The 13,025-nt window shown below is 43.9% G+C and overlaps 1 long non-coding RNA gene across 3 annotated transcripts in view; it reads left to right on the top strand.

The window, feature by feature from the left end:
• Nucleotides 1–13,018, top strand: part of LOC106001694 — a 15,564-nt gene extending 2,546 nt beyond the window's left edge. Inside the window, exons 1-5 of one of the 3 annotated variants that reach the window (XR_001175848.1) lie at nt 3,282–3,325; nt 6,898–6,938; nt 8,067–8,139; nt 10,236–10,302; nt 12,955–13,018. This is a non-coding gene — a long non-coding RNA (uncharacterized LOC106001694). Of the gene's footprint in view, nt 1–3,281; nt 3,326–6,897; nt 6,939–7,655; nt 7,688–8,066; nt 8,140–10,235; nt 10,303–12,954 lie in introns of those variants that run through there. The other 2 variants (XR_001175849.1, XR_001175850.1) reach the window with 2 other exon arrangements.
• Nucleotides 13,019–13,025: the final 7 nt, after the last annotated feature.

The following is a 13,025-nucleotide window of genomic DNA, read 5'->3' as shown; positions in this document are numbered from 1 at the left end:
TCCTCAATTCTCAGCCTCTTGAGTAGCTAGGATTACAGGCTTAAACCACTGGCACCTGCCTGCCCCTCACCCCCTTCTGCTTATTGATAAAAGTTCAAGGCTGGGGTCCTTATAGAAAAGGCATTGATGAGAGGAAGGTCTGCAGCGGGAGGAAATGTGTTCTCAGGATGTCTGGGAAGAGGGCAAGTGGGTTTCATGGGGAGAGGGGCATGTATGTGGGTGACTGGCTTCTGAGGGACAGGCCTTGGCTTTTCAGGACTGTAGAGGGCTCTGTGAGGGAACTTCATCCCTAAGTTGGCTTGGGCAGGAGGGGAGGCTCAGGCCATGGGCCAAGGTCTGATTTGAAAGACCATGGAGAGTCTGGTGTTTCTAGGGGCAGTGATAGGATCACCTCTCTGCTTTGACCAGGTCTTCCATCATTTCAAATTGGTAACAGTGTGACTGAAGAATTACTATTCTGAGAGCCTTAACAATTGTCAGCTTAGCCATTCCTGTCTCCTTTGGATTTTCAGTAGCCATTTAAAAGAGTGATTTAGAGGGGCCTGGTCACCATTCAGGAATGATGATGGGCCTGGTTTCTGGGTCTCAAACTTCAGAACACCGTGATATCACTGAGACCCAGATTTTAACCAGTCTCTGGGTGGTCCTGGCCTCCTCTTTGAGAAGCATCACCCAGAAAGGCTCCCAAGGAATTATGCGTCTCCAGGGAGTGCCTTGGCAGGTGGCCTGGACTGGGTGTAAGCTTGATGCTGCCTGGGTTTGAAGCTGGACCTGCACATCCAATTCTGGGCAGGATTTTCTTCCATTGCACTTGGAATCCATTCTAAGAACTTTTGAGTTTCTTCAAATTTGTTTTCTAATCCTTTCCTTCTGCAGGTTTCCCGACTCCTTGGCTCACCCTGGCTGCATCTCAGATATTTTTCTTCTTAGTTTGCCACCTCTGTGGGAGAAGCAGTTCTCTGTGAGTAGGGGTGAGATGGGCAGGGAGGGAGGGAGGAGGAGGAGGAGTCTGATGAGGAGTGGGATAGGGAGGCTCTGCTCTGTTATACTGTCTGGAGCAGGAGGCTGAGCTCAGCTCAGAATTGCTGCAGTAGGGAATTGCTTACAGAGATTGGAAGGACCCAGAAGAACTGGAGAATTTTTCTGCCGGAGGGGCAGGTTTCGTTAACTTCCCTGTTTTTTTGATTGTCTCCCGGTTTGTCTTAGAAGTGTGGTGGTAAGGCTGAGATTCAGGCTGTTCCCTAGCAAGTCAGTATGGGGAGCCCAGAATTTCTAGTTGGGTGAAAGCAGGGTAAAATGAATATTAATGGCAAAAATACAGCAAGGGCAGCAAAGTCATGCAGATGGACACTGCAGCTCATGCCTGTAATCTTAGTGACGTGGGAGGGCAAGATTGTGAGGATCACGGTTGGAGGCCAGCCTGGGCAGAAACATTCACAAGAACCCATTTCAAGTGAGCACTGGGTGTGGTGGTATGTGGCTGTCATCTCAGTCACAATGAGATTCCTAGCATAGGGGGATGCAGGCCCAGGTATACACCCAGGAAGGAAGCAACACCCTATGTTAAAATTAATCAGGAAGGTAGCAAGCAGTTTAGCAGAAGAGAACAAGTTCCTTTTTAAGTGAAGAGCCAGGACCCACAGCTCCTCTTACTATCTGGCATGCCACTCAGTGGTCTCCTCCTGGGAGCTTTCCAGGATTTCCAGGTGCTCTATACTTGATCTCCAAATGCCTTGTCATGCTGTCTCGCCCTGAGGCTCATGGCTGGTGACTCCCAGTGTTCTGGAGGACTGGCAAGTGTGCTGTGCCCTGTGGAGCCAGCGAAGATTGCACTGATGCCCAGGTATGAGGCACTGTGACCATTAATAGAGAGCCTTTCCAGGAGAGCCAGGCAGGGGCCCATGCACACTCCTCTGCTCTCAGGCCTGCCTGCCTGCCTGCCATGTGACTGCCCTTTGTCCCCATTTTTGCTGAAGACACACCCTGCCTACAGTCACCATGTCAGGGGACAGCTTCAGGCTGTGGGCCAGTTTGTGTCAGGTCAGAAGTCCTGGTGCCGTCATCTCCCACAGGCCTCTGTCACCGTCTTGGTGTCACTCTGCTGTGTCCCAGTGTCCTGGACATCAGGAGCTCCCAGAGGAGGAGAGCAGACATCGGTACCCTGGGTCTCCACCCTTGACCAGCCTGCATGTTTCTCCCTCCCCCCACCCAAGCTTCTGACCACAGCATCTCTCACCACACCAGGGGAGAAGGGGGCAGGGGCAGGAGGGGGGCAAGGGTTCTAAATGTGGTTATCCACATGGAGGGCAACAGGGCTTCAGTCATTTATGTCTCTAAGCTATAATTGCATATTATTTTCTTAGTTGCTATCAAGAGCTTCAGTGAGTTATGGAAACTGGAGCTGTGGAAACTTGATCTTATCTTGGCTTTTTCCAGGCTGCTATGGTTTATCCTGATGCTTGAGTGGGTGAGCTGTGCGCATCCATCTCTTTGAAGCCAAGCAGCACACACAGCCAACCGCAAAGTTGAGTCTTCTGAGTTGACTCTGGAAGCAGAGCAAATCTGGGCCCTTGGGTCTCCTGCCTCTCCCAGGGCCTTTTGCTCGCTCAGGGTTGGGGGTGCTGCTGTGGCTGAGGGTGTATATGTGCTAATTATCCATCCTGTGGATCCATCCTGTTCTAATTATGCATCCTGAAACTGGAGACAGACCTGATCCCAAAGCCCACTGTCTCCCTCCCCTCACAAGCCCTTCTTTCTCTGGGGCCACAGTAATGCTTTGTCTTCAGGAACTTTCCAGTGGTCCCTAGAACGCCTGAATGGATGTCTTTTGATCTTCTCTTCTTATAAAATCACTAATATTCTACCTCAATAACGTTATCTAATTCAAGCATCCCCTTCTTCCAGCAGAGTCGCTGTGTGTGTGTGTGTGTGTGTGTGTGTGTGTGTGTGTGTGTAGTGTAATGGTCATCCCATGTTGAGATGAGAGAGGCAGGAGATCAGATAACAAGACAAGGGATGGGGAGATTGAAGATAGAAGTAGAAGTCCATGCTTCTCTTGGGCTGCAGTGTAGACACAGAGAGCCAGCGAAGGTGTTGGGGTGGGGTGGGGAGGTGGGAGAACCTGCTGTACTGCTGGGGCATATGGAGGCCCAGGGAACTGGGAGTGATGACTTATGCTTGTACATTTCATCAGTTAATGGAGGAGAGATCAAATGCTCTAACAGTGAGATGTTTAAGAGTGTTGGGAACCAGAACCACAGACTTAGAATAATACAATGAGTTCCACGACCTGATTGATGAAAGAAGACAAGAATGGAAATCCAAGGTCAGCTCTGAAAACATTGTTGGGATTAGGGTCTGGGTGGTTGAGGGGCACACATTTGATTGGAGCAGATAGAAGTACCAGAAAATGGACCCTAAGGCCAAGCCCTGTCCCTACAGTCATTTTCATTGGCTAAGCTGCATGGTAGGTATTCAGATAGCTGCCATTCCTTGTGGTTTTTCTTTAATCTTTCTGTATTGAGTCTCTAAGGTTTGTACTTTGGTGGTTTTTGTTCATGTTATATATCCAAGTTCAGAATATTCTAGATACAATGAACTCCAGAGACATTCGACTTTTTTTTGGGGGGTGGGGGTCCGGTCGTGGGGCCTGATCTCTGGGGCTGGGCGCTGTCCCTCAGCTCTTCAGCTCAAGGCTAGCGTTGTACCACTTGAGCCACAGCACCACTTCTGCCTTTTTTCTTTTTTGCTTCTGTGGTGCTGAGGAATCGAACCCAGGGCCTCAGGCATGCAAGGCAAGCGCTCTACCACTGAGCCACTTTCCCAGCCCTGACATCATCTTTTTATACTTGATTTTGTATCTATGAATCAGACTTTAATTAAAATTCACAGTATGCGCTGGTAAGCCTCACCTAAAAAGCTGAATTGGGGAGAACAATTGCATTCAAAGTCTTGTCCTACCTCAGCAACAGTCTCCTCTTCTGATCTGTGGCTTCCATGTAATTTAAGATTACACCCCAGCCTGCTTATTTATGCTTTACTTTTGAGGGTGCAAGAAGTCAGATTTGGCAATGGGAGAGTCTTTGATGGACCTTACCACATACTGGTGATATGAAAGGGTCTCTGGAAGCTAGGAGTACAAAACTGTTGTCTCCTGGGAGAGGTTTTGTTCCTAAAACTCCTCTGTCATTTAATAGTCTGCCACTTTGCTCACAGTGAGAGCCATAACAGGCTGACCAGTCCTTGCCAAGACCAAGGACTTGTGCAAGGTGTGTACCATTATAGACCTCTGTCACCACTTCCATTCTTGTTGTAGAGGAAACCAACTCAGAATGTCAAGAATGTCCCCTCCAACCCTCAGTCCTGAATCTTCCCACTTACAGTGATTAGTTCTGCAGGACAGTATGTTAATTACATAAATCATCCCCCTTAAAAAAAAAAGACATACTACATGTTTTCACTTACCTGTAAAAGCTAAATGGTTAGTCTTGAAGTACTAGGGAATAGACGGATGATTACCAGAACATGAAAATGGGGTGGGGTGAGTGAATAGAAGATGGTTTATGGTTACAAGAGTGAAGTTGGATTAAATAGGTAACTGTTTTTGGTGCTGAGTTTTGAACACAGGACCTCATGCATAGAAGTGTATATTGTAGGGCTGGGAAGGTGGCTCAGTGCTAGAGCGCTTGCTTTGCAATGCATGAGGCCCTGGGTTCGTTTCCTCAGCACCACATAAGCAAAAGGAAAAAAAAAGGCGGAAGTGGTGCTGTGGCTCAAGTGGTAGAGCGCTAGCCTTGAGCTGAAGTGCTGAGAGACAGCACCCAGACCCAGAGTTCAGGCCCCACAACCAGACCAAAAAAAAAAAAAAGTGTATATTGTACCACTGAGCAAGGTCACGCAGTTTAGAAGGAATATCTATGAAAGTTAACCCATTATGGTTAAAGGTGATTGGTTGTGGGGCAGGGATGTAAATGGGGAGTATGGGTTAATGTGTAAGTGAAGAACAGATAGACAGATAGATAGAGACAAACATATATACACACATTTATGTATAGATGCATTCATATCTATATATGTAGACATATATATGTACATACACTATATGAAAATAACATAATGAAACCCACTCAACACTGTGAACAGGCAGTTAAGGAAATGTGATAATAAAAAAAAGGGCGAACTTGGTCTAAGTGCATGTGTCCATCTATGGAATATAGTAATGAAATCCTCCTGTATTATACACATGTGTGAGAATAAAAAGCAAAGATGATTTATTAACTGTCTGAAAATAGCTAGCATGAATGTGCCAGTGGCCAGGCCAGTTCTGTGAGTGGATAATTAAACATTAGACACTCATGTGCCTCTGGTCTGTACCCTGTCTGTGTCTTAACCCAAGAATAGGTATATGGCCTGGCAACAAAACAAACACAGACAAAAATATTTAAATAAATTAAAAATGTGAAAACAGATATTCTTGTTTTCTCTTCTCTCAGGAACTGTGTTTAGCAAAGTTCTGGGCAGAGGCAGACACTGTCTTGATTATATTGAGGTAGCGAAGTGTAGGTCACCTGCTGCACAATGAGGTGAGGAATTGCACAGGAGGTACAGGAGTCCTGGGGGAAGACTCTATGGACAGTGCTCATAATTGCCCAGTAGAGCAGATGGAGTGACATTGTGTCCACACAAGTATATTCTGGGGGATAAAAAGCTCTTTGAGTAACAGGAGAGGAAAAAGGAGGCCTCTCCCTTTCTGGGGTCTTTCACTTTGACAAATTAATTCCTATTTAATTTACAGCGATTTATGTTCCCAACAGCCTTGAGCAATGTAGAAGTTCGGTTTGCATGACAGAAATTGCTAGTGGGGCAGAGTAAGGAAATGCTGGGTGACATACAGACAAGTTGACTGAACTAGGAAGTGAACTCACCCTACTGTTAGAGAGGCAGTGATAGACCATGCTTCTACATTGATACATTCATACATATATACACATATATACACATACATACACATGTGTATGTATAGATAGGAATATACATATATGTGTGTATCTATGTATGCATATATATGTATATATATATGATTCTCTTGGTGGGCATATCTGAAAATCCAAGACTATGCATTATATTTCTTGGTTTCCTCTTCCTGTCTTCACCATCTGTTTCTCATCTGTGATTAGTTCTCTTGGTGGACACAGTCCTCCCTGACTTGGAGACAGTATCTGTCCACATCCCAAACAGAAAGTGTTCAGGGATCTCTGGGCAAGCGAATGTTTCCCCACTGCGTTCCTTCACTCTGGGGGACAGGCCGAGCACAAGTGTGGCTGTGAGGACCGGAGCACAGCTGTGGTCAGCACCAGTTGACACGGTGGCACATGGAGTCCTGCTCACATTACTCCAGTATATTAGACCAAACATGCTGTGAGATTGACGTTTAATGGGGCCACACTTGGGAGAAGAATCCTGTGCACTCTGCAGGAACAATTTTGCAACATCTCATGTCCCATTTGCCACATTCTTCAAAAAATCTCATGAATCCAAACTTGTCTTCATAAAGCCAGTTGACTGCTTGCTTGATTCTGGTTATTCCTTGAACTTGCAAATTTTTGTTTGCCTGAATAACATGTATTTTTGTCTCAACGTTAACAAGGCAAAATTAAATATGTTATATACTTTGTACAATAAATGCTAAGTATAGGGAAAAAAAGGGCCACAAGGAAATAAATCATTAATAGACTAGGTAGTGACTTGCTAGCAGGTTGTGAACCCTGAGAATGTAAGAGTTCACTCACAACTAAGAATAGTTAATGGAAATTCTCCTTGCTAAGTTTTAGTTTTTTTTTTTAAATGTAAAACGATGAGATGAAACTTCAGTGTTTCCTTTTTTTTGTTATTTTGCAGAAAAAAACCATGTCTGCAATAATCAAGGAGGTGTGTGATGGGTAAGTGTTGCAAAGATTCTTCTGAAGCATTCAGTCCATACATTGGCAGGAACATAGAGTATTTCCACTGGAGGGATAAAATATTATCTTTCCCCTATTCCTCTAAGACTAGACAGCATGGAATGGCTGGCTCCATGTGTACAGTGGGTTGGTTTTATTTCTTTTGAACAGTTGTGTTCCTTTTGTCCTTCCAAACAGGGAACCTTTAGACTAAAGGTTCCTGAGAGTTAAATACACACTCCATCTGACATACACTGAAAGCATCCCACAGGCCCCTGTGGAAGATGGCAGAATTAACAGACAAGTCCATGGGTAATTGTGTGCTTTGTGGAATTTTCTCACTGACTGATATGGCTTTCCCTCTTCTTCTGGGCTGTCCTAACAATCCTGGGGAAGGGTACATTGAAAAGTCGCATGGTATTCCTTGACTTGTAAAGCAGAACTGTGAACAGAATATCAGCGGAAGTTAGAGAAGACTTAGTTGGTGTATGTATGGAGTGTCTGTATGGAGTGGACTGATTGTGAGTTAGAGAATTCAGTGACAATTGGCAATGTGCTAATTATCACACGTTTAAATTGCTGCCACTTACCTTGCTATCATTTCTCTGCCTCAATTCTTCAAAAGAAGAATGTTGCCACTCACAGTTTAAGACCCCCACCCAAGCCTCGAAGATGAAATGCTTAAAGGTGAGCAGTAGCCTTGGTCTAGGAATTTCAAAGAGGAAAGCACTGTTGGTCTCAGGTAATAGGTGAGTTAAAGTCATTTTGTTTAGAGATTCCCCATTGTGCCTGTTTGAGACCGGCTCTATTCAAATCATGGTGAATGTAATTCAGCTCACCCCCAAAAATTAATAAAAATGAAGATGAGCACTTTTGTTTCTCTGATCACTTATGCTATGTTTTATAGGTGGTCTCTTTTTTTTTTTTGGGTCCAGTCGTGGGGTCTGAACTCTGGGCCTGAGTGCTGTCCCTCAGCTCTTCAGCTCAAGGCTAGCACTCTACCACTTGAGCCACAGCGCCACTTCCGGCTTTTTTCTTTTTGCTTATGTGGTGCTGAGGAATCGAACCCAGGGCCTCAGGCATGCAAGGCAAGCGCTCTACCACTGAGCCAACTTCCCAGCCCAGTAGGTGGTCTCTTGCCAACCATGAATGCTTTGCACTGCAACATGCTGACAGTTCACACTTGTATATCATGGAAAAGGTTGGCCAGCCGCATTGTTTAATCTGGGATACTTACACTGAAGAACGGTACACAGAGTCTGGGATTTCTTTTTTTTTTTTTTGTCGGTGGTGGGGCTTGAAGTCTGGGCCTGGGCGCTGTCCCTCAGCTCTTCAGCTCAAGGCGAGCGCTCTACCACTTGAGCTACAGCGCCACTTCCGGTTTTCTGGTGGTTTATTGGAGATAGGAGTCTCAAGGTCTCTCCTGCCCGGGCTGGCTTTGAACTGCGATCCTCAGATCTCAGCCTCCTGAGTAGCTAGGATTACAGGCGTGAGCCACCAGCGCCCAGGTTTGGGATTTCTTCTTTGTAGGGCCTAGCATGCTACATTAAGTTTTATGTCTTCACTATCCATAATAATAGGAGCTATAAAAAAATAAAAAACAAAAAACTAGCAAACTAAAACCGTACTACTTCTTACAAGAAGATAGTTATTCTTTTCAAGACTAAAGGCTAAGTATGTTTCTGAATCCTGTTAGCAAATTACATTTCCTTTTTAGCAATTAAGTATTGCTGGGTTAGAGAATTTACTTGATACTGGATAACTTAGTTTAGTTCTCTTGCTTCAGATTTTAATTTCTCCTGTAATTTTTTCCCCCTGGTCCTGGCCTAGGTGCTGTCTTTGGTTTCTTTTGCTCAAGACTAGTGCTCTACCACATGAGCTGCAGCTCTCCTGTGTGTTGTTTTTTTTTTATGTAGTTTATTGGCCATTAAAGTCTCACTGATTTTACTGCCTGGGTTAGCATTGAAACATGATGTAACTAGGATTACAGGCGTAAGCTACCAGCACTCAGTTTCCTCTGTCTTATTAGTTTTTTAAGAGCTTGAAACAATGACAGGAAATCTTTTCAGTTGTTGCACTGTGTAGTCACTTGCTTATGACTGTTGGAAACCAACTTTCTTCCTGGGTGATCTTCACATTCTTTAGAAAGCTTGAATGAGGGCTGGGAAGGTGGCTCAGTGGTAGAGTGCTTGTCTTGCATGCATGAGGCCCTGGGTTTGATTCCTTAGCGCCACATAAGCAAAAAGAAAAAGCCAGAAGTGGCACTGTGGCTCAAGTGGTAGAGCGCTAGCCTTGAGCTGAAGAGCTGAGGGACAGCGTCCAGGCCCAGAGTTCAGGCCCCACAACCGGACCCCCCCCCAAAAAAAAGCTTGAATGAGAAGCGATTTGTAAAGAGTATAAATGGATCTAGAAGCAAGGAAATTTAGTACCCTAAAGATCTCTGATGGGAGAAGGGGAATCTAGCATTTGCAGAGCACCTACTGGGTACCAGGTACTGAGCCAAGCAAATTATATTGGTTTGTTGATTTTTTTTTCCTTACAAGTTAATATAATGGATGAGAGGCCAGATGATTGAGATCACACAGCTACACCAGTGTCACTTACTTGACTCTTTAGTCAAGAAGTGAGATTTGATTTTTGTGCCTCAAGTATTTTATGGAAATATCCAGAATGGATTAGCATTCAGCTCACATTTGGGGCAAACTAACTAGTACTGTATTTGTGGGTGATGACTATGTGGAGAGAAGATTCCCCCAGGGAATGGTTGACTGTGCTCCAGAGGTTTCAGTCCATTGGCTCTTGACTAGGGTGCTGTGGTGGGCAGAACATGATGGTGGGTGTCTTATGGTAAACTAAGTTCATCACCTCATGGGAGCTAAGAAGGGTAAAGAGTGGAGAGGTGGCTCTCCTCCCTGCTCTCCCCCACCCTGCCCGCACACATGTCCTCCTTGCCTCCCTCCACACATAATATTTGGACCTAACTTCCTCCTACTGGGGTTCACCTCTTAAAAGCTTCATGAGCTCTTCTTAGCACCAGGGCTGGGCACCAAATCTCAATTTTATACATGCCTTTGGGAAACATTTGTTCACACCACGCCCCTTGAGAACAAAGTGGGTGTTTGAATAATATAATACTACTTCTCAGAAACATTTGGCCTCAGACATCAAAGACATTTTGCTCCTTTACCTTGTATGGTTTTTTGAGGCATGAGTATTTACTAGAAACAAAATTTCTAAGTATACTTTCATTATTATATTCCTGTGCATTTATACTTTATTTGTGTTTCTCTTTCACAGTATTACAAAATTGTACCTGGCGACACATTAAGAGGGGATGATGGGGGATGAAATTCGGAATATGTTGGTAAGTATCTTTATAGTATTGGCTAAGCTTTCCTGTACAGTGGTGTTCATTACTACAATACTTGTAGCTACAAACAACTGGTTATCCCTTATGTTAGACAACGAAGGACTGTTCAGATTATGTGTCCTTCTTTGCGTATCTCAGCTCTGATAGTCACTGTTTTCTGTTCCTCCATCTTGTAGCTTTGGTCTCTGGGTCTGGAGTCTTCACAGGTTATCCTAAACCATGAACTAATGACTCTTACAACTAGCCGGAACAGTAGACTTCCAGTTCATCCATCATCCATTTCCAAAGCCATAGGAAAATCATTTCCTCTCTGATGACAGTGGACAGTTTTATGCCCTGACTGGATTCCCTGTGCCTGTTTGCCTGTCTGGGTTTCTGTTTGTGTGTCTGTGGATGTGTGTTCATTCAGAAAGACATCTGAGACAAATAGCCACCCTCAGCCAGCTACTTGCCATGAAGTATGTCTTATGGATAGAGAAGAAGTCACAGATGGTAACTTTGTCGTTTGAGTCTTGTAGAGGATGTGGTTGAAGTTTCTCTCCTTGGTCATTCAGATCTACATGAGCCGTGAATGTCAATTGCGATGCCTGTGAATTCTGTCAGGATCACCTATGCTGAACTATGCACTTTTTTTGCTCCCTTCCTAAAAACTTGGTGATGCTTCCCCTGTGGGTACATATAAGAAGCATGCTTTGTTTCTTTTTTTATTTTTTTTTTATTTGTGAACATGCTGTACAGAGGAGTTACAATTACATGGACAGGATAAGAAGCATGCTTTGTTTCTAAGTAGAAGTTTGGGGAATGGAAATACCACAGAACACACAAAGCTTTCAGTGATCAAATTTCACCACACTTTAGAAAATAGGCATTTGTAAACACCACACCTCTCATTATCATGATTTTGAGCCAAGACAGTGACATTCTATTGTTCCCCCTCCCCCCAGGGGGAAATGTATAATGCTACTGTGGTCAAACCTGATGATGTGAATAGTAGAAAAGCTCTGCAAATTAAAAACAAAACAAAAACAAAAAAGAAAGTCACATTTGCTCACGATAGTTTCATTTATTTGAGAAGTTACAATATGTGTATGGATAATTGGGAGACAAGTTTGTAACAAAATAAAACAAATGCAGTGATGTATGGGGTACTTCTAAATGCTTTGAACATTGTGTCTTTAAAAAACCACAGCTGAGGGGCTGAGTAGGTGGCTCAGTGGTAGAGTGCTTGCCTTGCAATGCATGAGGCCCTGGGTTCGATTCCTCAGCATCACATAAGCAAAAAGAAAAAAGCCGCAAGTGGCGCTGTGGCTCAAGTGGTAGAGTGCTAGCCTTGAGCTGAAGAGCTGAGTGACAGCGCCCAGGCCCAGAGTTCAGGCCCCACAACCGGACCCCCCCCCAAAAAAACCTACAACGGACTGACCACTCTAGCCATTCTTACTAAATAACATTGCTTGAGCCACTAATCTATATCACTTATAAATACTGTATACCATACAGTGGATTGTAACAAATACTATTTCTGTTTAATAATTAGAAATTGGATCTAATTGTCAGCTCACATCAACTTGCTTGATTCTTTGTGCCTTAGGTCTGTGACTACAAAAGATGATTTTGGTGACTTTCATTCTTTATTTCCAGCCCTTCTTCATCTTTCCTTCCTCCTTTGTTCCATCATTCCTTTCTTCTGCCTTTACTTCCTTTTCTTCTTTCCTCCTTCCTTCTTTGCTTTGTTCCTGTTTCTTTTCCTTTCCTTCCTCGCTTCCTATCTTCCTTCCTTCCTTCCTTCCTTCCTCCTCCCTCCCTTTTTCTATCTTGCTTTCTTTTTCTCTTCCCTTCCCTCCCTTCCTTCGTTCCTGCCTTCGTTCCTTCCTTCATTCCTTCCTTGCTTCATCTTTCTATCTGTCTGAACTGGAATTTGAACTGAGGAGCCTTGTGCCTACATTGCTTCTTCATCATCCTTCAACCTACAATTCTTTAATTTGATTTTGTTATGCTGTATGTCATTATTTTCTTTGTTATTTCACATTATCTGGATCTTCTCTATTCTCTTCTTCTCACCCTGCTTTGTATTGACTTTATTCCTGTACATCCTCCTGTTTTTCTCCTTTGCCTAGTTTTGTTCTCAAGTACTATTTTCTCCAATAAATTTCATTCCTATTCATCATAACTAATATCTTATTTTATGGAATATTATCTTATGTCCTGTTTTCATCTACTCTTTTTGGAATTGTGGGATAATTACTTTTGCCTGGGGGCTGCTCTTTTTATTTCCATGGCTGCTTTGTCTGTCAGCTATGGAACAAAGCCATTCATCACCTCACTAGGAAAACACAAGACGACATAACCCTTGAAATGTGCATTACACATGCACGCACACACACACACACACACACAGATTTCATCAAGTTCAATTGGAGAAATTCCATTCCAAAGAATGATTCCAAGAATGAGGAACATATGCAAATACAATGCAGTTACCTCTGCCTTCCATACATCCTGGATTATAGGTGTATCCCATTTGCTTAGTTTCCCCAGGGAATTGATGGGGTCCTTCCATGATGTGCATGTAAACCTGAGTGACTTAGTCATGCCTGTAGATAACGAGCTTTTACTTGTGTTCCCTGTGATCTCACATCACATCTATAGATAGCCCTCTGCAAGACAGCCCAATGCAAGATTAGTCATAGAAGCAGAGGAGACAAAGATGCTCAGGGAAG

The sequence above is a fragment of the Dipodomys ordii genome, unplaced genomic scaffold (genome assembly GCF_000151885.1).
Source record: "Dipodomys ordii isolate 6190 unplaced genomic scaffold, Dord_2.0 Scaffold369, whole genome shotgun sequence".
In the NCBI taxonomy this organism is placed as follows: Eukaryota; Metazoa; Chordata; class Mammalia; order Rodentia; family Heteromyidae; genus Dipodomys; species Dipodomys ordii.
This window is presented reverse-complemented; position numbering and strand designations above follow the sequence as displayed.